Source organism: Pinus tabuliformis, chromosome 9 (genome assembly GCF_031772625.1).
Source record: "Pinus tabuliformis cultivar Carrire ecotype Pingquan chromosome 9, CPIR1, whole genome shotgun sequence".
Taxonomy (NCBI): Eukaryota; Viridiplantae; Streptophyta; class Pinopsida; order Pinales; family Pinaceae; genus Pinus; species Pinus tabuliformis.
The window spans coordinates 875,693,059-875,718,799 of record NC_142307.1 but is presented as its reverse complement, the minus strand read 5'-3'; positions in this window follow the sequence as shown (position 1 = coordinate 875,718,799).

Below are 25,741 nucleotides of genomic sequence, written 5' to 3'. Positions count from 1 at the left end.
AGTATGTCATCTTTGAAGGAGATTTTTGACTTGTTGCCATTGTATGAGTTCTTTGTAGGAGAACATTATCTTCTAAGGGTAATAGCCATTTATTTACCTGCAACAAATTTTTATTTACTTCACTGATATTGATTATATGAGTGGTCTAGTCATGTTAATAGGCCCAAACATGTAGCCCAGGAGGGGTGAACTCCGTCAACAAACCATTGTCTTGTTCTTCATTATGTCTTCATGGATGATGTGTGTTATGTTAATTTTGTTCAATTACATATGAATGCTAATTTATGTTTGAAGAGAAATTGAATAAACTTGTTGTTTCAAGACCCATTTTTATGCTTGAAAAGAGTTGACACGGTCCTAAGTTTTTTTATTTGATTTTGGAGAAGAGAAAGAAATCACCTAAACCAATTTCAGATCAACTATTTTTCCTTTAATGGTGGTTGTCTTGCTTGTTTGATTTTTCTATGCTTTTGAGTTTTTTTCTAGTGTTTGCATGGTGAAAAGGAAAGTTTCTAAGTCAAGATAAGTAATGAGTTCACCTAACCATGAACTATATAACTTAATGGCTTTTGAGGGTTAGGTGACGACACTTAGGAAACATTAACTTAGGAGGATGCGACACTGGGAGAAAACACACAAATAACAAATCAAACGACTTGTCAACATTAAGGGGCTTGAAACAATGGTTTATGTAGGCTCCAAAATTAACTTAGGAAAAAATTTCAGAGGGTTGTTTTCGCTGTGACAACAGGTTCATAATCATAAGCTATGATCCGATGACGAGGTAAATAATGAAACACACCATTATTTATTATGCCACATTCCCCGCCATCGTAGGGCTATGTGATTCTTTCTAGTTATTATCTAACAAATTGTGCTCGCTTCACTTTGGTAGCATTCCTACTCTGACAATGCATTCATTCAACAAGATTAAGATTGAATGGAGGAATTGTACAATCAAGCATAAGTTGCATTAACACATGACTATATTATAAACTCCTTTCAACTTGTCACAATTATGGCCTAACACCCTCGAAAGAGGCTTCACCACTTCCTGGAAACACAAGGCAAGCTAGAAATTCAAGATAAGCTATATTAGTTACAAAAAAATAATTCAATCTCTTAGAAGACTTGCTGGCATATGAGAGGAGACTTGAAACAAGGCTAAGCACAGGATCTGAACCAACAAGACCTAAAGGAAGTCGAAATCACAAGAGCTTCAACTAAAATCCAAGGAGCTAACATAAGAATCCAACTAGAAAGCAGTAAGTGTGGAAGAAAACATTTGTTCCTTGCTTCACACACCTAATTTCCTCCACATACACCTCTTCCACGCATATCTTTACCGATTAGGAGGAATTGCTCTAACAATTGCAACGTGTGCATGTATCAAGGTAGTTTTCGTTGTGTAGAGTTGCAACTTGTGGAAACAATTACAAAAATGAATCGTTTTCAAATAATGGAAAAATGCACACCCCACACAAAGTGGCAGGGACTATGCTTCTATGTAGTTACCACCCTTGTTCTAGTATGCTCTATCTATAGCTCTCCAAAAAAAAATTGGTAGTAACATTTAATAAGGTATGCTTAAGGCAGGTAAAGGTTATAATTAAAATGTTATTGGGTAGTTTATTGACAATTGATTTACTTGCACTCTATATTATTATTTCTAAAGATGTGATTTTTTTGCATGTGTGGATGACTATCATAGGGTCAAATATATAAAGAAGATATTAACTATTAGAGGCCATAAATTCTTTCTTTAATTTGTAAAATATTAAATTATCTACATCCAGGATTTTTCAATCCACAAGAGAATCACCTCAAACATGTAGTTGAAGAGATTGAAATTTGTGGACCCATGCATGCAAGTTCAATTTGGTTAGTGGAGATGGATTTGAGAGAATTAAAGTCATTTTATCAACAAATATCATATCGAAACTCCAAAGGGAGTGATGGTTGAAGGCTATATAATATATTACTTTACAATGTGTATTAGCGAGTATTAACCCTAAGTAGTGGTGAATATTGACATACCACACCTCCATGATACCAAATTGATTGGCCAATATGAAAGGGAATTTATTAGTACTTAATCAACATTGATATAAAATGAATCTAAAAAAAAGACTATTTAAGTATAGACAAAATAATTGCAATTGAGTTGTAAAAAAGTGTTTGACAATCCTCTCTCTCCAATAAATTTGATATTTCAAATATGAGTTTTCATATGATAATCTATTATAAAATAAAAAATTGATTAAATTTATAAAAATTAAATAAAAGTTTTCGGAGGTTTTGTTAACATATTTTTTTTTTAAATTTATCTATAATTAAATAAAAATTTAATAAAATCACAAAATTAAATTGTCAATTCTTCCTAATCTAAATACCCCGATATATTTTTTAAAATGTTAAATTCATATAATTAAAATAAATTTTTAAATAACAAAAATAAAAAATTTAACCAAAAATCTTTATATATAAAATAAAATTATATTTAGTAATTAAACAACGAGGCATATGATGTAATACTCGAAAACATTAATCATTTTAAGAGTAAATACACTTACCGATTCTTAAAGTATTTATTGACCGGAACGAAAAACCGTGTGGGATGTAGCCGAACCAAATCAATCGATGTGAAAATATTTTTCAATTTTTTATTTTTATTTTATAACAGCCAACGTATCCTGATTCCTACCCAATGATACCCAAAGCCTCTCGTCCTGACGTCATCTTCAAATAAGTATGCTCGACATAGAAACCATGCTGGTTAACGTGGCTAATTAGTCAATGTTCTGAAATCGCTTTGGCCAACATGTCCTTTTCCCGTTCTATTTAAACGTTTGGCCACGTGTGAGTATTAAATTTAAATTAAATATAAATAATATTATTAATAATGATATAACTTTTCATATAAATATAATTTGAGTGGGTTTAATAGTTAAGAGCATGTGTTTCTTCTTAAGAGGTTATAAGTTTAAAATCAGAAAAGGATAGAGTATGTATGTCTTTATGTCTTGGCTGACCTTAAAAATGGATAATAATAATATATTACAAATAATTTTTTATAAAATTATGATAATGACTAATGTCCATTAAAAATAATGTTATTTAAATTTAAGTTTTGTGATCTATATTTTGATTAATCGAAAACATTTTCGGAAAAAATCATATTGGTAAATTTATGCTGATGCGTTTAGAACCAACTTGTATGATTTATCAAATTAATGTTGTTTATTTGACTTCAAAAAAGATATGAATAAAGAGTCTTTCATACTTTATTTCTATGTTTAAAAAAAAATTAAGAAACATTTCTAGATTACTATAGTTTTACACACTAATTTAGTAAGTCAAAAAGATTAGCAATATGAGAAGAGTTTTGGAAATCAAAATCGATGAAAAATTATATATATATAGGTAACCATCAAAAAAACTATAACTAATTTAATGAGCCATCCACAGTGTCACAGTCTGAAATAGTTCATACTTAGATATGCATGGCTTAATCTTTGAGACAACCATATGGCCACTGGTAGGATCAAATTATATATATATAATTTGCCTAACCATTATTGTATTTTGAAAAATAAAAATATACTTAATTAAAAATAATTTAAAATTTATTTAAAAATCAAAAAATTAGTTAAATAATTTTCATATAAAGTTATGATAATGATTAATATTTATTAAGATCAATGTAGTCTATGGGACCTCAATAGAGATGATATGAAACTCTTTAATATTTTATTTCTATGATAAAAAAAAAAAGGAAGGAAGTGTTTTCAGGTTACTATAGTTTTGCTTACTCACTTAGCAAGTCAAGAAGATTGGTTGTGTGGCATATTTTTTTGAAATGAACACAGATCTACATAAGAGCAAGACAATGCAAAAGAAAGTGTTTTTCATCTTCAACCCTCTTAGTATGATAAAGATCACATATTCTTTCATCCCAAGATGTTTTAGGAACAGACTAACTGTTTCACTTTGGAGCTCATGAGAATTACTTCTGATCTTTGCAATGTTCATTTTCTTCATAGTACTATTCAAGACGGAAATATAATTCTGGTTAGCATGAATGTGGTTGATCCCTCTTTATAATACATTAGCTTCATTTTCTCTTCTAGCTCTTTATCCCACAACTTATTCTTAAATTTAAAAGTAATAACATTTTTAATATTATCATTATTCTCCGAAATAATCTCCTCCTTCATCTATTTTCATTATTTAAAAAATTATATATATATTTATTAATAATGTGTCAGGAATAATGTTCACTCTATTTTTTGGAACTTTTAATTTTTCTTTAACGGTCAACACTGAAAAAGAAAGGAGTGTCGATTTAATTTATTTTCAGAAACAGCATTTCTATTTTATAAATGTAATGTAGTTTCAGAAACAGCTTTTCTATTTATGTAAATGTAATGAAGGATACAACCTCTTTTTTATTGCCATTCAACGTTGGGAATTGGTCACGGGGCGGATGAGGCTATAAAGTGGGGCTACCAAAGTGAGTCAAAAGTTTTAATACGAAAGTTAAATACATAATTTCAAAGTCAATCTTGTTGGAGATCAGATGCACAGCAGAATTAAATCAAAAAACACAGCAGATAAATCAAGCACATAAAACACAGGAATTAACGTGGTTCACCCAACCAATCTGGGCTACGTCCACACAACATAGGCATCGGCAATCTTATTAATCAAACAGGAGATTACATAAACTCTCACACCCCAAACCATCCGTATGAATACCTGTTATATAGCAAGGAGAATCTAACTTCCTCATAAATCCTCTCAACTCAAATTTAGGATGCATTAACTCCCTCCCAACAAACTGGAGCTAATCTAGGAACTAATTCCTATTGTTGTCATCTACTGAGATTTTGCCTATTTTATTCAAAACATAAAATCTCAACAATCTCCACCTTGACAACAATTCGCCTGATGCCCTGTTATTATTATTTTATCTTTTCTGCAAGCCAAGAGAAGCCAAACACCAACGTAGCTTCTCCAACAAAACTGGTTTCGTGAACATTTCTGCACAGTTTTCCTTTGTATGCACCTTTTCAAGAGAGACTCCCCTTTCAGTGATAACCTGTCTTACAAAATGGTACTTAATTGGAATATGCTTTGATTTACAATGATAGGCCGGATTCTTAGCCAAATGTATTCCACTTTGACTATCACAAAGTAACTTGATGTTGTCCTGTAACCTACCAAACTCACCAAGCAAACCTTTCAACCAAACCGCCTCTTTGCAAGCATGCGAAGCAGCAATGTATTCTACTTCAGTAGTGGATAACGCAACAATGTTCTGTGGCTTTGACATCCAACTTATAGCTCCACCTGCAAGAGTAAAGACATACCTTGAAGTTGACCTTCTCTTATCCAAATCACCTGCAAAATCGGAATCAACATATCCACAAACAAATTCACTACTCTTATTGTAAGTGATACAATAACTACTTGTGCCTCTCAGATACCAAAGCACCCATTTCACTGCTGACCAGTGTTCTTTTCCCGGATTTTCCATGTACCTGCTGACAACCCCAACTGCATGTGAAATATCTGGTCGAGTACAAACCATCGCATACATTAAACACCCTACTACATTGGCATATGGAATTCGAGACATATAATCCTTTTCTTCATCTGTATTAGGACATAAACTCGAAGAAAGCTTAAAATGGGAAGCTAAAGGGACTGAAACAGGCTTCACATTATTCATACCAAACCTCAAAAGTATTTTCTCAATATACTTTTGTTGTGATAGCCATAGCTTACCATTGCTCCTGTCTCCGAAAATCTCCATGCCCAAAATCTGTCTTGCTGCTCCTAGATCTTTCATATCAAATGTCCTTGCCATCTGAGCCAACCTGTTGATTTCTTCTATGCTTTTGCTTGCTAAAAGCATATCGTAAACATACAATACCAAGATAATGAATATGCCATTATTCAACTGTTTAAAATAAACACAATGATCATATTCACTTCTAACATATTTCTGACTCAACATGAAAGAATCAAACTTCTTATACCACTGCCGAGGCGATTGCTTCAGGCCATATAATGACTTCTTGAGCCTGCAGACAAATTTCTCATTGCGATGGTGAACAAAACCTTCCGGTTGTTCCATATATATTTCCTCATCTAAGTCACCATGTAGAAATGCAGTCTTAACATCTAACTGCTGCAACTCTAAATCAAGCAAAGCCACTAATGCTAACACAATTCTAATTGAAACAATTTTAACCACTGGTGAAAAAATCTCATGAAAGTCAATATCGGCTTTCTGAGAAAACCCTTTTGCAACCAACCGCGCTTTGTACCTGTCTTCCGTATCATTCACACCCCGTTTCAGCTTGAAAACCCATTTACACCCCACAGTTTTCCTGCCTTTCGGAAGCTCAACCAGATCCCATGTGCCGTTCTTACTTAAGGCCATCATTTCGTCCTTCATGGCTGCTTTCCACTTGTCACTTTTCGAACCTTCTATTGCTTCCTGATAGCACAGAGGTTCATCGTCATTAGCAGTAAATGCAACAGAAGTGACATAATCATCATACCTTCTCGGTGGTCGTTTGATTCTTGTCGACCTCCTTAAGGATGTTTCTGGCGCTTCCTCGATTGGCTGACTACCATCTGTAGGAACTTCTTGCCGATCCGTATCTGAGACCTGTTCATGATCTAAACCTGAACCCTGTTCATGTTCTGATTCTGAAACCTGTTCATGACTAGTATCTGAACTATGGTCATCATGACTATCATTAGAAATGCTATCAAACTGAATGTGCTGAAAATCAGATTCATCATCTTGTTTCAATCTACTATCTACATCTAACTGTACAAGAGAGGATTCATTAAACTTTACATCTCTGTTTATGATGATTTTGCGGGTAGTAGGATCCCACAATCTATATCCCTTTGTTCCAACACCATACCCAACAAAGATATACCTTTTAGACTTTGGATCTAATTTAGTTCGCTGATGTTTAGGCACTAGAGCATATGCATCACAACCAAACACTCTGAGTTTAGAATAGTCACAAGGGTGTCCTTTCCATACCTCTTGCGGAATCTTGCAGTCTATGGCCATCGATGGAGATCGGTTTATCACATAACAAGTTGTTGCCACCGCTTCTGTCCACAACTCCTTCGGCAACCCGGCGTTACTCAGCATACTCCTTGCTCTCTCTAGAAGAGTTCTGTTCATGCGTTCAGCAACTCCATTTTGCTGAGGAGTATAAACCGTGGTCTTATGCCTCTCGATCCCTGCATCCTTGCAATAGCTGTCAAACTCCTTGGAAGTAAACTCACCACCATTGTCAGTTCTTAAACACTTTATTGTTCTACCAGTGTTGTTTTCTACCAATGCTCTAAACTGCTTGAAAACTGAAAAAACATCAGACTTTCTTTTCAACATGTAGACCCAGACCTTCCTAGAAAAGTCATCAATGAATGATACAAAATAAGATGAACCACCATATGAGGTTGTAGGGGCTGGTCCCCAAACATCTGAATGGATATAATCAAGTATGCCTTTACTAGTATGTTTGCCTGTTTTAAACTTTTGTTTACTTTGTTTTCCAAACAGACAATGCTTACAGAAATCTAACTTTCTAGACTTTAGATTTGGAAGTAACTTGCGATCAGCCAAAATTTTTAATCCTCTTTCACTCATATGCCCCAATCTTTGATGCCATAAGTGAATGGAACTACTATCATGTTCAGACACAGTAGACACAAAAGCTGACCTTATACCTCCTTCTAACTGAAATAGATTTCCTACTTTCTTAGCTTTCATAACTAGTAAAATACCTTTGTAAATTTTCATTACTCCACCTTGAATTACAGTTTTATATCCATTTGAATCAAGTGCTCCTAATGAAATCAATTTTTTTCTTAAATCTGGTACATGCCTCACATCAGTTAATATTTTTGTTGTCCCATCAAACATTTGCAGTTGTATGCTCACAATTCCCACAATATTACATGTTACATCATTACCCATGTACACAACACCATCATCAATTGATTTATATGTTTTAAACCATTCTTTATGGATACACATGTGGTTTGATGCACCAGAATCTAACAACCAATGTTGACCATGATTTGACACATTAACTGATAATACTTCATCACTCATACCTGAACCAGATGTCGAACCTGTATCTGTCGTATTTGCCTCCTTCTCTGTCAAAGAATCTGCTTTTGAAGTTTGCTGCTGTTGCTTCCAACAGTCCTTCTTTAAATGCCCTGATTTGCCACAAAACCAACACTTTAGCTTACTCTTCTTCCCTTTCGACTTTGAACGTGAGTCGCTCGGCCTCCTGGAGTGTCTTTCTTTCGAACGACCTCTAACCATCATAGCTTCTGATGTAGAGGTTTCAGAATGCGACCTTCTTCTTGTTTCTTCCGATAATAAGGATGCAACTACATCATCAAACTCAATAGTTTATGATGAACTAAGACTTATAGAAGTAACAAAATGATCCCATGATTTGGGCAACGAGCACAATAAAGTAATAGCTTTATCCTCGGATTGAATTTTTACTTCTATACTTTGTAATTGCACAAGAAGAGTATTAAAAGCATTTAAATGATGAGCAATCAATGTACCTTCCTTCATTCGCAAACTGTACAACTGTCGCTTCAGGAGAATCCTATTGGTTAAGGATTTGTTCATGTATAGTTTTTCCAGTTTCATCCACAAACCAGCAGCTGTTGTCTCTGACACGATATTAAACAGGACATCATCAGCTAGACACAGTCGAATAGCACTTATCGCTCTTTCATCCATCTCGCCCCACTCATTATCTGTGATGTTGTAAGGCTGTTTGGACTTTCCCAATAATGCCTTTGCCACACCATGTTGAACAAGCAAATCGTACATTTTCACCTTCCAGATCTCGAAATTATTCTTGCCGTTAAACTTCTCAATTTCAAAACGGGCACTTTGAGTTTTCGCCATTTGTATCAATCAAAAAACAATAATCTCCAAAAACTAACTTTTAAAGACCAGCAATTTAAAAAAAAACTGCCTATGCCGTATATGCCTTTGCTTTGTTTTTTTTTTTTTTAACTTTTATTGGTTTGTTTACTGTGCAAATTGGGCAATACAAAGAATAATCTGAAGAACAAAAAACTCTTGTTTGATTTGTGCTGTGCAAACACAGCCAAATAAAACAATGCGCACACCACAAAAAAAAACCACCAATCCAATATGCACCAGCAAAAAACAAACAGTCAATACACACCAATGATCAATGCGCACCAGCATCAATTGAAAAATTCCAGCAATCATCTACGCACCACTTCAACTATCTCTGCTTTATCTCAACGCTTCTGCTCTTGTTATTTAATTCAACAATGCCCATTTAAACAACAAATTTGCTGTTCTATCCTTAACGCTTTTGGCATGCAACAAAAAAACGGATTTCTGTTTTATCTTTACCGCATGCAACAAAAAAAAAAGGTTCCTGTTCACGCAGTTATATACTGCTCTCTCTGCGCTCATTCTTTTATATTAAACGCAGGCAACAAAAAAATATTCCAAACGCAGTTATATACTGCTCTCTCTGCGCTTTTATATTAAACGCAGGCTTCCAGTAATACCTAACAGTGTATCAAAGTACTGACCATCAATACCTTTAAAGCTCATTACCAGGTTTGGTCATAATTGTCTTGAACCGGTGCTGCGTTATCAGACTCGGCAATCCACTAGCAGACTCAGCAATCCACACGCAGTTGGACAGCAGTCCACCACGCACAACAATCCACACGCAGGTAATCTCAGCACGTCCAGCACGCAGACTCCAGGACGCCACGCACAGCAGTCAACAGCACCTCCAACATGCTCTGATACCAATTGTTGGAGATCAGATGCACACCAGAATTAAATCAAAAACACAGCAGATAAATCAAGCACATAAAACACAGGAATTAATGTGGTTCACCCAACCAATCTGGGTTACGTCCACACAACATAGGCATCGGCAATCTTATTAATCAAACAGGAGATTACATAAACTCTCACACCCCAAACCATCCGTATGAATACCTGTTATATAGCAAGGAGAATCTAACTTCCTCATAAATCCTCTCAACTCAAACTTAGGATGCATTAACTCCCTCCCAATAAACTGGAGCTAATCTAGGAACTAATTCCTATTGTTGTCATCTACTGAGATTTTACCTATTTTATTCAAAACAGAAAATCTCAACAAATCTCCAAGTCGCAGTAGTAGGTTAATGGGCCGGGTAGTAGTAGATATCTAAAACAACAATTCTTGAACTACACTAAGTTAAAACCATGTGATTAAGATCATCAATTTTTAACATTTAATTTGCAACTTAACCGTAAAACTAAATATTATTGAATTGCAAATTAACCTCATTACTCAAAAAGAAAGATACCAACCTATTTAACTTTTTCCATGGTGAGAGTAGTGTAATATCAAAATTGGATTTTATGAAAGAAAAATTAGTTATAAAAGTAGTCGAAAATTAAAAAAGATACGAGGTGCTTAAAGGCCTAGAATCCATGCGGTCTGTGTTGAGATAAGTTTAGGGACACCCCAAAGGGTTATTCTTATTGAGAGTTCATAAGGTTTGAAGCCGTCAAAGGATATACGTCGACATCTACATGTAGTTCAAATTCTGGTTTAGCTATTCTTTATTTTGCCTTCAGAGGCAAAACAGAAAAAGAAAGGCCACAACTTTATTCGTGATTCAATTTAGTTTGAAGGCGTCAAAGGTTATAAGTCAACATCAGAAAGTCGTTCAAATGCTGCTGCTTTATTTGGTCGTAATCAGATGGACATTTTTCCTTTACAGGCAACACAGAAAAAGAAAGGAGTCCCGATTCAATTTACTTTCGGGAACAGCGTTTCTATTTTTATAAATGTAATGAAGGATAAAACCTCTTTCTTAATGCCATTCAACGTTGGGAATTGGTCACAGGGCGGAGGAGGCTAACTCCACCAAACTGAGTCAAAAATATTTTAATACGAAAGTTAAATACATAATTTCAAAGTCAATACCTGAGTCGCAGGAGTAGGTTAATGGGCGGAGCAGTATATGTCATTTTTTCGATTTAACTAAATATATGGGATATATGCGGCCCTACCCATGAATGAACTAATGACTCCTCATATATTATTTGCCGCCCGCAGGAGTGGAACTGGAAGGAGTTTTAGGTACAGTCTAGAGAGTTGCCGTTGATAAGAAGTCATATGGTTTGAAAACGTCAAAGGTTATACATCAACGTCAGAAGTCGTTCAAATGCTGGTTTAGCTCGTACATTTTTCCTGGACAGGCAACAGAGAAGAAGAAAGGCCACAACTCTATTCGTAATTCAATTTAGTTTCACAACCAGAGTTTCTACAATGAAGAATATAAACCTTTTTTTTTAATGTCATTCGACGCTGGGGATTGTTGACGGGACGGAAGAGTCTATAAAGTCGAGCCACAAAATTGAGTGGTTTTAATGCGAAAGTTAGATACAAAATTTCAAAGTCAATATCTGACTTTACATGGAGTTTTAGAGGCAGCAATGTGCAGAAGACTTGGGCGAAAAGTTATCCGTATTCAATTTTAGGAGTCCAACTCATTCGATTGGACGAATCCCAACGACCAATTAATAAAGTCGTCCCTTGACGCTCGATTCCGCGTTTTCTTCGTTGTCTTCCTTTTTCTTCCCGTACCTACTTGCTATATATATTTGTTATATGCATACACTCATAATATCATTATTCATCTTCTCTTCCTTCTTCTTGTCCTAACCACTTGCTATATATATATTGTTATATAGATACACTCATAATATCATTATTCATCCTCTTCTCATATTGATATTGATATTGTTTCTCTCAATTACTTATTGTGCGGTTGTGAAGATAAGAGTTGTATAGGTTGAAGCGATATGGAATTCAGAGTAGCATATGCACGACTGGTAATATTGATTGCCATGCTTATGATGGTCACATTGGTTAGCGAAAGTTCGGCTTGTAGGCCACTGCAATTGAAATTCATCTTTGAGGGAGATGAAATGGAAAGTAGTAATAATAATATTAAGATGGTGAATGGATGGTTGGAATCCCTTAGGGGTCCCGTAGCTCCGTCAGGCCGCTCTCCTTGTCAGAACTACAGATCTCCTGGCCGGGGTGGTTCATGTCCTTAACTCATCGGCCCATCGCAATTAGAAGAGCTGTTGATAGTAGATACTTGTCATCCAACTGTTAAAAGTGGTAATTCCCGGTGGTGGAATTAGAGAGACATAATGTGAATAACACATGTATACAAAAGAGAACGACTAAGGGAAGATTTAGGCGCCATAAAATTGCGCGAATTATCAAAATAAAAATTGATTGAGCATGCATCATCTAATTTGGTGCAGCTGCATGTTCCGAAAGTACTAACAGGGCTGCAAAGTCATGGCCAGCATATTGTAATTCTCCTATATATGTTTGTGTTATTACGGTGACTGTCTATATAACTGAGCTGAATATATTTTATTTATTCAAACATTATCGTCTGATCCTATGTCTCAATTTTATTTTGGGGGTTTGTTTTGATATCCTCCGGAAAATCTAATCGTATATAATATATAATACTACATGGTTGTGGGTGTGGGTATAAGTAAAATGAAATAAATATATGCCATTTTTGCAACATCATTATATTGAGAAATAGCGTATTTGTGGATAGGCGGAGGATCGCCGTGTTGCATATCATTTATATCAACGGGAAGCTGTGTAGGTAGTTTTATATTCTGCAGTATGATTTAAAATCATATTTGTTTGATTAAGAACTGGCTTTTTTTTCGATGTAAGGAAACAAATTGTTCTAAGACCCCGATAAGACTTACGAGTATTTAGGAGTAGTGAAAGCTTGATTTTTAAGTATCATCACTATTGGATCATTTTAGGTGACTTAGTTGTTTTTTTAATTACTGTTGGATTTTATATGGGAAAAATTAGATCATTTAAAATTTAATATAAATTTGGAAATATACTTATTATTATTGTTAGATTTAAGACTTTTGTGATCCATAATGTAAAGAGGAGTCTTTGGATTAATCACATAGTAACTACATTAGTCTGTTCGAAAAGTCAAACCAATCCTTCTTCTTATTATTATTATTATTAATTTAAATTAATTATTGTAATATTAAAATCCCAAAAACTCTAAATTGTTTTCAATTTTGTTATAAAAGCTTAAAAAAATTCAGACATTAAAATTAGTTGTAAAAACTCATAAATGAAAATGAATAAGATGGAATGAGAAAAACTCCCCCAAAAAAAATGAAAAGTTTGAAAAGCTTAAAGCTGTTAGTTCATCCATCAACCAAATAACAAGATAATAGTTAATGAGCTTGTTTTTACTAATACATTATAAGATAATTTCTTAATAATTAATTTAACTAAATAATATAAAAATAGAAAATAAGATCATTTAAATAAATAAAAGTAATTTCAATATTCTCCTAATTATCCAAAACCATGGAATATATTCCTTTTACAAAAAAATTCTTATAAAATTACAACCAATTTTATTAAGTATAAACAATTTATAGTAGTTTGGAATATCATCACTCACTCTCGATAGTGCTGAGCTATTAAATTTAAGAAAAGTTAATAAAGTGATTTATAGTAGTTTGGAATATCATCACTCACTCTCGATAGTGCTGAGCTATTAAATTTAAGAAAAGTTAATATATATATATATATATAAATTTAGCTGTATCACAGCTACTTATTTCCTTTAACATAAAAATGATTAAAACGTTATCCATAATGTAAGAATTATAAGATAAACTAGTAATTTTGATCGAAGAGGAACGATGAATTTTTTAATCATCAATCACAATTATAGCTGAGTTCCCCATTAGGTGAAATAAACCAAACCATCAATGACATATCTTCGGAGTATCAGGTTCGAAACTCCTTGTCCCCTCTGTCTTCAATGTTGTCTGACATATCCTTAAATGTTGACATAACAGAATATGTGAAATCACAAGCAAAGGCGCAAATTTCACCGCCCATCTAGACTTGTAGCTTTCAAATCACATGGCGGACGAAAATGATGCGAGAAAAATGGAAGATGACTTCTCTGATAATTTTGTAAATTATCAGAATATGTGAAATCACAAGCAAAGGGGCAAATTTCACCGCCCATGTAGACTTGTGGCTTTCAAATCACATGGCAGACGAAACTGATGCGAGAAAAATGGAAGACTTTTCTGATAATTAGAAATTACATAAAGTTTCATAAAGAAATTTTAAAAGTATCGGATCGTATTTTAACTTATTAGTGGCTGAATCTAATTGAACTGTCGGATTTTGGATTCTATTAAATTCGGTAATTATGGTTTTTCTAATAATGATGAATTACTTTACATAAATGATATCAGTTAAAAATAAATATAAATATTTTTCTACCAATTTAACTAAATAATAATGAATTTTCTCAAAACATTCATAAATTTTAATAAACTTTTGTATAGTAATAGAGATATTTTTTTAGTGGACAATAGCTTATATAAATTCAGGTGTTCCACTCTATGCCGATGAGTTATGTTTATGTTTAGGTTGAAAATATATAAACTTGTTACGAAGAAAAACATAATTTTTTATTTAATTACGTCGTAAGGTGTTTTCCTTTGAAATGAATTGCTCAGCCGTCGCCGTGTCGTATTGTTCACCGTGGATTTGTGGTGTTAGACGATTGAACAAAATTTCAGATCCAAAACTGAAACGGTTCATAAATTTTCGTCCTCGCTGTTCACCCTAAGATCTCGCTCATGGCAATGGCGGTCAGCAAGGGCACTCTAGTTCACAGACGAGACGATCAATGGACACAAAAGTTATCCTCCATCTGAGTTCCATGGTGCCCTTCACTTTGCTGGATCATGCAAACCAAACCCTGGTCGTGGCAGCATTGGCTTCCTTATCTATAGCGACCTTGATGGAGCTACTTTGGAGAGGTTCAGTGCGTATGTCAATGATCGCTTCAGAATATACAACAATTCTGCTCATTACAAAGCCTTAATTGCTGGCCTCCAACATGTTCTGCGGCTTGGAATCACCCACATCACCGCCATTGGAAATTGTGATGTCGTTGTCAATCAGGTAGCAAGCCCTATCCTCTCTTTGCCGTTAGAATTCATATATTAGCGTTGATTTCAAGATACAATTGTTTCACTTCATGGCAATCACTGTATGTTCTGTAGGTAATGGGTACGTGGAGTGTGAAGAAACCCTGGCTGAACATGTACTATGGCAGAGTCAGGTGTCTGGCTTCACAGTTTAGGAGTTTTAAATTGCAGTATACACATCGTAAATATAATCTTACCGTGCGTGTCTTAGCCGAGCAAGGGTTTGATAGATCTGTTATAGTCTGGAGTAATAGTGCAAAGAATGAGATGTTGCGAAGGTGCAGCGATCCAGAAAATGCCAAGAATTATGTGATGGAGCAGAGCTGCGACGGTTGTGACAAGATCAAAGACAGGTGGGTGGCGTGCATTACGGGATAACAGAATTAGGGCTTCTTTGTTAGCTATATACTAGGGTTTCTTTATCCGGCTAATGGGTTTTAGGTTCCTCTTTTGGAGGGTAGCATTTCTTGCTTTCATAGCAATAGTTTTCTGAATGTTAGGGAGCTAATTGGGCTAGACTGGTGTATTATTCATGCCGTGTTGATTTTTAATGACTTTATTCATGCTGATAACTACTGGAAATTGTCAATTGGTGTTGATGGGCCTTTAGTTTTTTCCTCTAGCTAGTAACAGTTTATGCTAATGTTCAATATGAGCACTGATGTTTTTCTGTTAATGTTTGCAGAGTGTCGCCATACAATTGATTATGCTGTGAGGGGGCATCCACAATTGTATATTCTACTATCTTTGATTATCTCCCTTATTTATTTTAGCTCCCCTTCGACCTAAAATGGGTACCATCATGATCTGGGTCAATAAACATTTTGAGTTCAGTGTTGTTAACAACTTTGGTACTTCTGTTCTTTTGCAGCAGAAGTAGAAAGCATCAGAGAACAGAAGGGGTGGAGATTCAAAAGGCTCCAAAATGTGCCAAGAAGCCAAAGGATCCAAATCAACCCAAAAAGCCACAGACAATTTTCTTTGTTTTTATGTAAGATATCTTGGAGGCTTTACCAACTGTCAAAATATATAATGAAGTTTACACGTAGTTGCAGTATTGAGGTCCTTGATTCTGAACTTAGCATACCTCTTTTGGGCATTATGTTCCTGTAACGTGAAGGCATTATGTGTGTGCGCATACATAGAAGCATGAATACCTAGATCTCTTAATGAGTTGTATTACTTTTGACTCTTTAAATAAAAGCCATGTTTACTTGCTTGCAAAATCTGTCATGACAGGGAGGAGTTCAGAAAAAAATACAAAGAGGATAATGTTGATGCCAAAGGGGTATGCTAGATTCAAAACCCATATTTATAAGTTATCTTATTTGTTGCGTGATATGTTATTTATATACAGAGAAGCTATGGTAAACCTGGTCTTTTCGGCCATTAGATATGTTTTGCATGTGTGAAGTGAATCTGTAGGAAATGAAGTATGAACTGTTTCATGCAGGTCAATCGAAAAGGAGCTGATAAGTGGAAGTCAATGACAGAAGAGGTAAGGGTACACTTCAGAAGAAATGGTGCCTCATTTTTAGTTTTTAATGGTTGGATTTTGGTTTGGGTGTTGTTTAGTTTCTTTTTAAGTAGATTGTGAATAATTATTTATGTTATAAAAAACCAATTTATGACATTCAACACCAATTGGAATGATGTCAAAAATTTAAGGCCTCTGATGAAAAGGATTGGTTTCTTTACATTCTCTTGGATAGCTTTCACATATAAAGTCTTTACCATTGTGTGGATTTTGAATAATAACCTTTAACAGAATAAAATTCAAGGTTGTTTCTAACCAATATAGGGTCTCACCTAGGTTTAAGTTATTTGTTTAGGTAATAAAATTCAAGGTTGTTTCTGAACAATATAGGGTCTCACCTAGGTTTAAGTTATTTGTTTAGGTAGGTTTGTGGGCAATTGCTCTAGGCTTAGGACTATAAGGGCAGTCCTATTGATTTGAATCAAATCTTTTCTGTGACAAGTAGCAGGTTTACCAATTTTCCTGATTTAAAAAAAATTCCTTCACCCCAAAGAAGTTTTAGGTTTTTTTTGGTAGATGTTGGTGTATTCTTTCAACATTAGGGTCTTATGTTGTTTTGTTTCTCCTATACATTAATGGAATAATTGGGGGCCCCGATCTGTAAAGATTATGAAGGTTGCGCTGGGACCTACAACATGGATTGATTGTAGAGCTTCCCAGTATCTTTTTCAACTATTATAATACCATTTTTTGTTGTGATTTCTGATGAGCCCCAATTTTTGGTATAATTTGCGCTCATTTGGCCTACTTGCTTTGCTCAAACCATTCACTTTTTACTGCTTATGCATGCATTTCTTAGTTTATTCGTGTTGTTTGTAGGAAGAAGGGTAGACATTTTATCTACGTGACTAATGCATGATGCTTTCAGGTTTTTGGCATTAAAAGGGAGAAAAAGACAACGAAAAAGGAGACAAGGAGACAATGAGGTGGCACTACTGGTTTTTAGGAGAGGATGTCCACGGTCTTGGGGACCTTCCTCGTGATTCCCACCAAGAACTTCGAGCTCCAATCCATCTCCCCACTGAGCTTAGAAGCAGCCAGCTGTTCTACAGGAACAACAGTTATAACTGTTCTACAGGAATAGTAATTATGATTGTCCTACAGCATCAGCAGTTAAACTTTAGTTGGACAGCCGAGCTCCTAAAATCAAGGACATCTGTTGGATGATCGTTTTTGCATAAATACTGAGGCCGTAGCCTTGCAGAGAAGCTTTTTGAACCTTGGCATTACTCTTGTAATTGGAAAGTACGAGCTAGAGCTCAGTTTTTGTTCCTTTTTGTAAGCCAATTTGGCATGACATCAGATTATGAATAAAGAAGGCAGATTTTGATCTAGTTCTGAGTTTTTTCAAGGAGCTATAGCTCTCAGGTTAGGGCCCAACCTGAGAGCAATAGATCTCCTCAGTATTGTAATGTGTTTGCATTTCATTCCAGCACCTTAGTTCATTGCTTTACCATGAAATTCGAAATTACAGGTTGCTGAGTTAGGTTTTATGAGATTGAATGAGTTTAGCTTATGGTTGAATTGCTTTCAGTTGTTTAGTTAGACTAGCAGGTTGATAATACATTGGAGCTCCAGCAAAAAGGTTGAGGAAGTCTCCACTGCCATCTCTGTTTGGAGATTGGAGTGCAGCCTATACCAGCCACAAAAATACGCAGTTCTTCACTTTATACATGCGGCAATATAGTCTCGTTTATGATAGATCTTTCCATGCACTTCACTCTTGCACCATACACCTTCATCACCGTTTCATGCACATTCCTCTACACGCTTTATATTGCTGTTCATTGAGTTCAGGTAGCATAGGGTAATGAATTTTCATCTTGGTGACAGTCATAAGCCATTTGTTTTATTTACACTGCTTTTCATCGTTCTATTACCTCCTTCTTCGTCTTAATCACGCATACAACCACACCCTTGACCTCTGCTCCGCTCTGTTATCTCCCAAACTCCTCCACTCCTCACGTAACTTCATTCTTTAGACATTTCGTTGTTATAACCTTCTATCCATCAACCCACTTCATACACTCGTTCTCCATCCTACTTCTCCACTCCTGAGCCATCACCAGCTTTATTCTTACCTTGCACATCTCCCCCTACCATTCCATCACTCCACCATCACTTCAAACACCCACGGTAGGTCATCCTGTAGCAATTTGTAGACTTCCTGTAGGAACCCCTGCGTTTCCTGTAGAATCCCCTGCAGACATCCTGTAGGAGGCCACTCACTCGGTTGCTGAGCCTCTGAATGTGAGGAACCTCTGTGGACTGACGCTAAGGATCTCTGGGGACCTCTCCTAGCCTCCCCAACCTTTCCCAAGCTTTCCTTCCTTCCGTATCACATCTGCACAACCAAACCCTAATAAGCACAAAATCACAATCACTCCATCCACTTAAAGAAAAAATACAAAAACATGTCTTTTCAGATGCAAGTAGATTAGATTCATGCATTTTCACTTATTAGAAGTAATGGCATCATTGGTAGAAGTTTCCTTCACATTCTTTGCATCATAGAGGTTAGACTAGTTAAATTAGGGTTTCCTAGGGTTTCCATGTTTTGATTTGCTTTCAGTTCATTTTTTTGCCAAGTAGATTAGTCTTCTTTGAGCTAGCTTTCGTCCATCATTTAACAAGCTTCTTCTGAGAGCCTATAGAAGTTGGCTTGAGCCCTAGCGGACTTGTGCCAGCTGACCAAGTGACAGCTGCGACAAGAGCTAGTACTTGTGCATACAGCACCATCGCTTCCAAGTTTGTACGAACTACCGGGTTGATAAAATTAAGAGACAGGAAGCCCCAGGAGTTGTAGCATTATTGCTACAATACTGGAGCTCACCATCTTTTTGGCACCGTTGCCGGGGAAGCGTCAGAGTATTAGCAATTGTTGCTTTTCTTCTACTTTCTTACTCTTACCTTCTGCTAAGTAGTTTACTTCATTTCCATTCTGCAAAAGTAGCATAGCATTTCCTGCTTTCATAGATTAGCATTTCCTGCTTTCATAGATTAGCATTTCCTTTCTGCAAGCGTAGACTAGCATTTCCATTCCTGCAATTTCATTTGAGCAAAGTAGATTAGTCCTTTCCTGCTTTCAGTTAATTTTGCATCTTTCATAGATAGTTGTAGATTAATCTGTCTCAGTTTTGCAGGTACCAAAAGAAAAGCAAAGCAAAAGCAATCAAAGAGAAAAAAAAAAAAGTATTTTCCATTTCATGCCTCGTAGGAACCGAGATAGATCAGGCAAATTCCTACGAAACACCCCCACCACATCACTGAGTCACCCTTCTCTCCTCTTTGGTGACAGTGACCCAGAAGAACCTATAGGTGAACATCCTGAGATATCTAAAGATCCTATAGTAGAAGAAGAGTTAGAGACTACTCCATTTGAAGCTATGGCTGATAATAGAAGAGAAGATGAGAGAATAGAAGGTGCCTTCCCCATCCGAGAGACCAATGGAGAGATGAAAATGAAAAACATTAGCCCCTCCGCCTTACCTCACTTCCATGGGTTGACCACTGAAGATCCAGATACCTTCCTGTTTGAGTTTGATGTCCTTTGTAGAACCTATGACTATACTGAAGATGAGCCAAAGTTGAAACTTTTCCCTTCCACTCTCAAGGATGCAACACTACGCTGGTTCATGGGTTTACCTGGGAATAGTATCACTACTTGGGCTCAGATGCAGCAAGCTTTCAACACCAAGTACCAGGATTACTGTAGGTCCAAGGAAACAAAAGGGGAAATCTTTCGGATGTCCATGGGAAATGATGAGTCCTTAGAGGATTATGAGGAGAGGTTCCAACTAAGCTATAAGCGGGCCAGGTGCACACTTGACCCTGAATCCCTCAAGTTGGTCCTACTCTGAGGAGTCCCTGAAGACCTCTTAGATACCCTTCACATGTTAGCTGGGGGGGACATTTACCAACTGCCTTATGAGGACATCAAGACTGTGTTTGGAAACCACTCCAGGGCAGCTCGGAAACGAGGTAGAGGAAACCACCTCTCAACTAGTGTCCCTTTCTCCAAACATGAGCTTGCAAACCAATTAGAAGATCTTAAGAGTGAGGTGAGACAAACCATTGCCATGCAGCTTGATACATTCAGGATTCAGCAAAAGAAAGAAGAGGCTGAGAGAGCCTTGGCTGTCTTCTGTCCTAGGTGCACAAGGAGGCACCCTAAGAACGAATGTCCATTGCATTCAGTTGAAGTCTGTTTCGTTTGTGAGGAGGACCATCCCACAAATCAGTGTCCAACCTTACCTGGGTTTAAAGCCATGTACCAAGGGACCGAAGCTCCCACAGAGCCTCTTTATTACCTCAACCAAAGGAGGCCACAAGGATCTAGACCTTATCATCAGGGGATGCAAGGGGCATCTCAAGCTTATTACAACCCCAACCAGTCAACTCCCATGCCTTCCTGGGGTCCCCCTGCTCATCCTTCATGGTCCATGCCTCCTCCATGGTCTTATCCACCTCAGTACCCCACTCAACCTACTTCTCATCCATATCACTCACATACCCAGCCACAGCCTCAATGGAATGCACCTCAGTCGGGGTGGAGGCCCCAATACAACACTCCTCCTGCCATTTTGCCTCCACCACCAGTGCAACCTCAACCCTTACCTCCTGCTCCTCCAAGGCAACCTCAAATGCCTGCTCAACCGAACCCGAACCCCAACAATAGACAGGCCCAGCAGGTATACACTGGGGAAACCTCATGCCCTACCTATGCTGTGGAGATCCAGGAGATCAACCTTCGATTTGGAAAGACTCTACCAGATCGCCAACCTCCTCCCCTAGAGGATGAGGAAGATAAACAGGGAAGTGAACCGAAGGCTATTCCACCCTTTCCTGAGAGACTAACAGCCACCACACAACCTAACCCAGAAGAAGATGAGCTTTTGGGTGAGCTCAAGCAGTTGTGTGTAAAAATCCCACTTCTCCAAGCCATCAAGGATGTGCCAATATATAACAAGATGATTAAGGAGAAGTGTTTCAAACACCCAGGCAGACGGAAGAAAGATGCCTCAACTATCAATGTCATAGGACAACTGTCTGACCTTATGCTAGGACAAGTCATCTGCCCAAAGTACCTAGATCCTGGAAGTCCTGTAGTAGATGTTCACATCAATGGCACCATTATCCCCCACACCTTGATTGATCTAGGGGCGGCCATCAATGTGATGACCAGGGATACCATGCTTAAACTCAATCTTCAGGGTTCCTTGAGGAAGACCTCGATAGTACTGCAATTAGCAGATCGCTCCACTGCGACTCCCGAAGGGATTGTGGAGGATGTCATGGTCTCCATTGATTCTTGGGAATACCCTGCAGACTTCCTGGTTCTGCAACCAAAGGCCAAGCTTACTGGATATCCTCTCATTTTGGGAAGGCCTTGGTTAGCTACTGCAGATGCTTACATAAGTTGTCGGGCAGGAAACATGACCATCAAAAATGGTCCCATGTCCAAGCAGCTAGTCCTATACCCTCCTGCCCAACCTTCTTTAGAGCATGATTTACCACTCTGGTTGGAAGAAGGAGAAGAAGACGAGGTGTACTCAGCACCTCTGTGCACCTTAGATACCACTAGGAAAGACCCCCTAACCGAGGATGACTTGATCGAGACCTTGATCCAGAATCCACCTTCCAGTGCACTACCCTTAGAGGAATTGGTGGAGGATGCCCAAGCTAGCACCTTAGTGGATCTCTGTACAACCAACCCTGTTACTCCCAGAGTCAAGAATGTGGAGTTCGGCCCTGAGAAAGAATTGAAGATCAGCTCCTCCCTATCTCCTTCACAGGAAAAGGAGCTGTGTAGTCTGTTGGCCAACCACCTAGATGCTTTTGCTTGGAGCTATAAGGAAATGAAAGGAGTCCATCCTTCGGTCTATACGCATCATATATACATCAAAGAGGATTGTAAACCGGTTAGGCAACCTCAGATGAGAATGAATCCAGCCCTTAAAGACATTGTCAAGGAAGAATTGCAGAAACTGTTGGATGCCGGATTCATCTACCCCATCTCAGATAGTGAATGGGTGTCCCCTCTAGTGTTGGTTCCCAAGAAAAATGGGAAATGGAGAATTTGTGTGGACTACCGAGAGCTGAACAAAGCTACCAAGAAGGACCATTTCCCTCTACCTTTCATAGATCAAGTGTTGGATGGACTGGCAGGAAAGAAGTTCTTCTCTTTCCTGGATGGGTTTAGCGGGTACAATCAAATCCAAATCAGCCCGGAAGACCAAGATAAGACCACCTTCACTTGTCCTTGGGGTACCTTTGCCTATCGAGTCCTTCCCTTTGGGCTATGCAATGCTCCTGCTACCTTTCAGAGAGCTGTCTTGAGCATCTTCTCGGAGCTGGTCCATGATGCAGTGGAAATATACATGGATGACTTTACTCCTTATGGGGCCAACTTCCAGGAAGCATTGTCCAACCTGGGGAAAGTCCTAACGAAATGCACCGAGATGAACTTGTCCCTTAGTCCTGAAAAATGTGAATTCCTAATGACTGAGGGGACCATGCTAGGCCATACCATTTCTTCCCAAGGATTGCAGGTGGATCCTAACAAAATTGCTCTCATCAAGAGGGTTCCACCTTCTCAAAAGGTAAGGGATGTCCGGAGTTTCTTGGGATTAGCAGGATACTACCGGAGATTCATTAAAGATTTCAGCAAGCTAGCCTCGCCATTGTTTGGTCTGTTGGCAAAAGATGTGGAGTTTAAATGGACTGGCGATTGTCAGAGGGCTTTAAATGAATTGAAGGACAAGTTGGTGTCAGCCCCAATCCTGAGAGGTCCAAACTGGGCCCTACCTTTCCACATCCACACTGATGCCTCGAACAAAGCCATAGGTGCAACTTTAGGACAAGTTGAGCAGAAACTTCCATATGCCATTTACTTTGTTAGCAAAAACTTGTCCAAAGTTGAGCTGAATTACACTGTAACCGAGAAGGAATTCTTGGCTGTGGTCCATGCATTGAACAATTTCTGACATTATATTACTGGTTACCAGACCTTTGTACATACTGACCATGCTGCTATTAGATATTTGATGAATAAACCAGATGTGAATGCTTGTATTATTAGGTGGTTACTTTTATTGCAGCAGTTTGATCTAACCATTGTTGATAAACCAGGTAGAGAAAATGTTGTTGCTGACTTTTTATCTAGATTGGATTTGTCTGCAGATGAGGATGGAACAGTGGACGATCAGACGCCTGATGAACATCTGTTTGCTATTTCAGTACTCTCTCCATGGTTTGCTGATATAGCAAACTATCTTGTTTCAGCACAGTTCCCTCCACACCTATCTTCCAGAGAGAAGAGCAGAATCATCAGAAAAAGTGCCTCATTCACTTGGATTGGGGGCAATCTGTTCAAGCTTGGCCCCGATCAGATCTTAAGGCATTGTGTAAGGGAGGAGGAAGTCTTTGATATCCTCCTCACTTGTCATGATGGGCCTTGTGGAGGGCATTTTGCAGCAAAGAGAACTGCCTTCAAGATCCTGCAGGCAGGCTACTGTTGGCCCACACTTCATCAAGATGTCAGAAGATATGTCAGTCAGTGTGACTAATGCCAAAGAATGGGGAAACCAACCCAAAGGGATGAGATGCCTCTCCAACCTCAAGTGACTCTTGAGCCATTTGAGAAGTGGGGCATGGACTTTGTGGGCCCAATCAACCCCTCTTCGAGGCAAAGGACTTACATCATTGTGTGTACTGACTATTTGACAAAGTGGGCAGAGACCAAAGCAATCAAAGCAGCAACAGAAGAAAAGGTGGCCGAGTTCCTAAGAGAGAACATCTTCTATAAGTTTGGCTATCCAAGAGAGCTGGTCACCGATCAAGGGAGCTAGTTCACCTCCAACCTGGTTGAAGATCTCCTAGCTCATCACAAGATCAAGCACAGGACTTCCACCCCTTATCACCCTCAAGCAAATGGGCAGGTGGAAGTCACCAATAGAGCCTTAGAAGGGATCTTGACTAAAGTGGTGAGCAGCAGCAGAAAGGACTGGGCAGATCACCTGGTAGAAGCCACATGGGCCTACAACACCACTTGGAAGACCACCACCGGTTTCACACCCTATGAGCTGGTCTATGGGAAGAAAGCTTTGCTGTCCATTGAGTTTCAATACAACACCTTGAGGATGGCAGCTCAGCTGGACCTAGATCTTAGCCATGCACAACAAGAAAGGCTACTGCAGCTGAATGGCCTGGACGAGCACTGCAGCCCCTCCTTCACTCAGAAGTGGTTCAACTTCAGAGGAAGGTGTGGCATGACCAACATCTCCATGACAAGCAATTTCAGCCTGGAGATTGGGCTTTGTTGTATGATTCCAGATACAAAGATTTCAAGGGGAAGTTGAGAACCAGATGGCTAGGACCATATACAGTGGAGAATTGCCATGACAATGGATCTGTCCTCATTCGAACCATTGATGAGGAAGCCATTCCCATGCTTGTCAATGGGCATCGATTGAAGATCTACAGGAGACCTATCTCAAGACAAGAGTTTATGAAAACTATGGAGAAATCTGTATTGGTCATAGAGAAGGGTTCTGCCTCTGCCTCTGGCACACCCTGAAAGAAGATCTGAAAAAAAAAAAGAAAAAAAAAAAAAAAAGAGAGAGAAAAAAGAAATAAAGATCCTTGGGTGAAAACCTCTCTGAGGCGCACAAGGCAGGTAGTAGGAGTGAAAACCTCATTGAGGCACTCCTATTGCTTTTCAAACAAAAAAAGAAAAAAAAGAAAAAAGAAAAAAGAAAAGGTTGAAAAAGATCCTTGAGTGAAAACCTCTCTGAGGCGCTCAGGGCAGATGGCACGGGTGAAAACCTCCTTGAGGCGCCCCTGTTATCTTTCAAAAAAAAAAAGAAAAAAGAAGAAAAAAAGAAAAAAGAAAAAAGAAAACACAATAAGAAAAATATGGTAAAAATTGCAGGTTGCAGATGCTTTATGGAGAAGAGGAAGCCCTTCAACTCACAGCCAAGGGTCCTTATCATGCTGTCAAGGAACCTCATCAGTGCCTCCTCCAAGAGCACCCATGT